The sequence below is a fragment of the Rhincodon typus genome, chromosome 12 (assembly GCF_021869965.1).
Source record: "Rhincodon typus isolate 14 chromosome 12, sRhiTyp1.1, whole genome shotgun sequence".
In the NCBI taxonomy this organism is placed as follows: domain Eukaryota; kingdom Metazoa; phylum Chordata; class Chondrichthyes; order Orectolobiformes; family Rhincodontidae; genus Rhincodon; species Rhincodon typus.
The window spans coordinates 25,211,500-25,215,125 of record NC_063343.1 but is presented as its reverse complement, the minus strand read 5'-3'; positions in this window follow the sequence as shown (position 1 = coordinate 25,215,125).

The window sequence follows — 3,626 nt, the reverse complement described above, 5'->3', positions numbered from 1 at the left end:
CTAATCCTCCATTCATGGTTTTATAGGATTCTGAGTGCCATGTGCCCTTATCTTGCATATTAACCATTTGTGTGGCACATAATTGAATGCTTTTTGACACTTCAAGCTTCTATGTCTACTGGATTCCTGTAATTTACACAACTAGCTAAACTCTCAAAAATCTGTTATTTATTAGTCAAACATTATTTCCCTTTCATAAAACCCTGCTGACTTTATGCATTGTTATGACTTCCTTCATGATAGATTTCAACATTTTAATAATAGCTGATGTCAGGCTGACTGGCCTGACACCAATCTTTTTCTCTACATCCTTTTTTTGAATAGTGGTGTTACATTTACTAACTTACAAACTGTTGGGATCATTTTAGAATCTAGGAAATTTTAGTAAACGTTAACCAGCAACTTCACTATCTCTGATATCTCTTTTAGATCCCTCAGTTGTAAGCTTATAGGTCTTTAAAACTTATTGGATTTAAGTCCCTTAATTTTCTTTAATACTTTTTTCTCTACTAATATTAATTACTTTAAGTTCCTCATGCATATTAACCCCTTTGTTCCCCTTTATTTCTGATATGTCATTAAAGCAGCTATCATGAAGACAGACACAGACAATTTGTTCAAAGTCTCTCTCCATTTCTCATTTCCCATGATATTTTGCAAGTCAGTCAAAACCAAGATGTGCAAGAGGCAAGAGTTGACAAATTGCTGACAGCTCAATGATTTAGAATAATAGAATTATTTCAGAATGGAAGGAAGCTTTCAAGCTTATCATGTCTGTGCAGGCCTTCTGTAGGAGTGATTCATCTGGTGCCACTCTTCTGCCTTTTCACCATATCTCTGCAATTTATCCTTTCTAGAAAATGATCCAAAACCTTTTTGAAAGCTGCAAATGATCCTATTCCACCACACTCTCAGGCAATCCTTTCTAGGTCCAACATATTTGTTCTATGAAAACATTTCATACGAGTAAAGATAAAATATTCTTTGTTGAGGTATAAGTTGCTCACAGAGATAATGTTAGTAATACAACATTTTTAATCTTTTGTTACATTAAGTATCTTAAATCATAAAATCTTATTTTGTCCTTTGTAATGATCCCAGCTGATGTAAACACTATACAAATTAGATCCCAAAGCGAAACCTAGTTGAATCGAACTTAATTTTTTTTGAACGTGAAGGTTAGTTAGTGAACACATTCAGAAGAGTCTGCCAATTATTTTTTATTCATTTCCAGGATTAAGGCATCTTTGGCTATTATTGCCCATCACTAATTTTCAGAAGGAAGCTAAGAATCAATCATATTGCTATCGGTCTAGAGTCACACGTAGGCCAGACCAAGTATGGATGGCAGCTTCCTTCCCTAAAGGACTTTAGTGAACAAGATGGACTTTTCCGACAATAGTTTCAAGGTCATCATTAGGCTCTTCCAAATTTTTATTGAATATTTTGTGATGGGATTGAAACCCCAGGTCCCTGGAACATTACCTGGCTCTCTGGATCAACAGTCCAGTGAGAATACCACTCGGCTTTGCCTTATGTGTACTTCTAACACTCAAAACTACTTGTTTATTAAGCAAGAAAAGCATAAACAATCTTATACTAGGCAGGCCTTTATTACAAACATCATAAAAAATCCAAATTTATATCATTCCTTTTCCCAGCAATATCCTTCCAAGCACCAAAGCTTGTGAAGACTTATCACTACCTCTACAATCAGGTTTCTTCCACAGGTTGGCACAGCTGCAACTGATTTCCTTCAGGCAATTTCCTGCACTTTCACATGATGTTTATTTCTTCTACTGATATCTCCCCCAAAACATTTAAAACAAGCTGCAAACTAAGCTCACTGTTACCTTAACTCCAGACCAAACCCATAGGTTCAGCACTTCTACATGCACTCTCTGATACTGAGACACACACACACACACACACACACACACACACACACAGTCTCTTATAAATTTTCTGTCTCTATGTACTTGGTAGGCAACAGTAGAGTTTAGATTCAAGTAATTCTATTTTTAACTCCACTGAGCTACTAACCACTTCAACAATTGTAAATCTTCACTAAAAGTGTCTATACACAAATAGGGCTCTGGACACATTGACATGAAATCTCACAAGAACAACTCCACAAAATTAACCAAAACTATGGCAGAATCTTCCTAACCTCAGAACGGCATCGATGTTGACAAGAAAGTTGTGAAAATTTTGTGAGATGGCTAGCGAGGATCTTTTTAATGCCAAGGAAAAAATGTGTTATTTTCCAACTAAATATTGAAAGGAAAGATCAGATTCTTACTAATGAGCAGCAAGAAGGCTTTTAGCATGTGTGGACGTGTATTTAGCACTCACAGCACCAGGGACCCAGGTTCCATTCCAGCCTTAGGTGACAGTCTGTGTGGAGTTTGCACATTCTCCCCATGTCTGAATCTTGACGGCGACAATGCTGAGATGAAAGTCAGAGTGGATAGCTAACAACTCCAACTCATTGCTGGCTCCTCCAGACCTCTCTTTTGGATACCCTCATCTCAGGGCACACTTCATGAACAGCAACTGCATACCTTCCCCAACATTAGATGTTGACATCACTGCATCCTCATGGTACACCTTTGATCCACTTGCTACAAGGGTCTGCACTTCAATGTTGAACTTTGGAATGCACCAGCATTTTTCATTGCAATGTTGTTGCAAGAACACGTTGAATGCTGGGGCAAGGTACCCAGATTATTGGGCCTTGATTAACAGGCTGACCCTATGACATACTGGGCCAAATGAGGCCTGTGCTACCTTCAGTGCCCATGCAACTGTTAAATATGCACTGAAAATGGCAACAACAATACTCAGAGTGGAGGGGGAGTCAGTATCTTCTTTACTGTCTGAGTATACATGCTTTCCTTATGAGTAATATGAGACCCTTCAAAAGGCAATTGCATTAAAAGGCCACTTTCACATTACAGATTGAAGTCAACTGTAATCATAGCATTGTCCAACTGCGTGGGGTGCAAATGCTGGTCAGAAGCAATATTAACCATGTAATTGGTCATTAGAGATTGAAGACAGCCATCTCTATGAAGCAGAGGTGATCATGGCAACATTAAAAGTGACTCCTGACTGCTAAAATTCACAAAGGTAATCCAAGTTCTCATAGGATGTACAACAGCATGGAGTGTATTTCCTCTCACCTTGAACATGAAGTACAGCAACCTTTGTTTGACTGGCACTCTTATAAAATGGCAAAACTTATTTTCCTCAAATATCACAAAATTTATTTTATTATTCTGTGCCATTATCAGTTTTTTAATTTATTTACCTCAATTTAAATATACTTGTTGTTCAATCAAATTGTATTAAGAAATATCAACAGGTGATTCAATTCTGAATCAATTTCTCTTCAAATATCATAACGTACTGTGGTGTCAGATTAGTCAGTTGAGGGTGTGAGTGAGAAGGCTTTCTGCCTGTAAGTTTTATTTAAGGCAGTTGCATTATTATTTAAGACAACAAGGTGCAGGGCTGGATGAACACAGCAGGCCAAGCAGCATCATAGGAGCAGAGAGGCTGACGTTTCGGGCCTAGACCCTTCATCAGAAAAGGGGGAGGGGAAGGGGGTTTTGAAATAAATA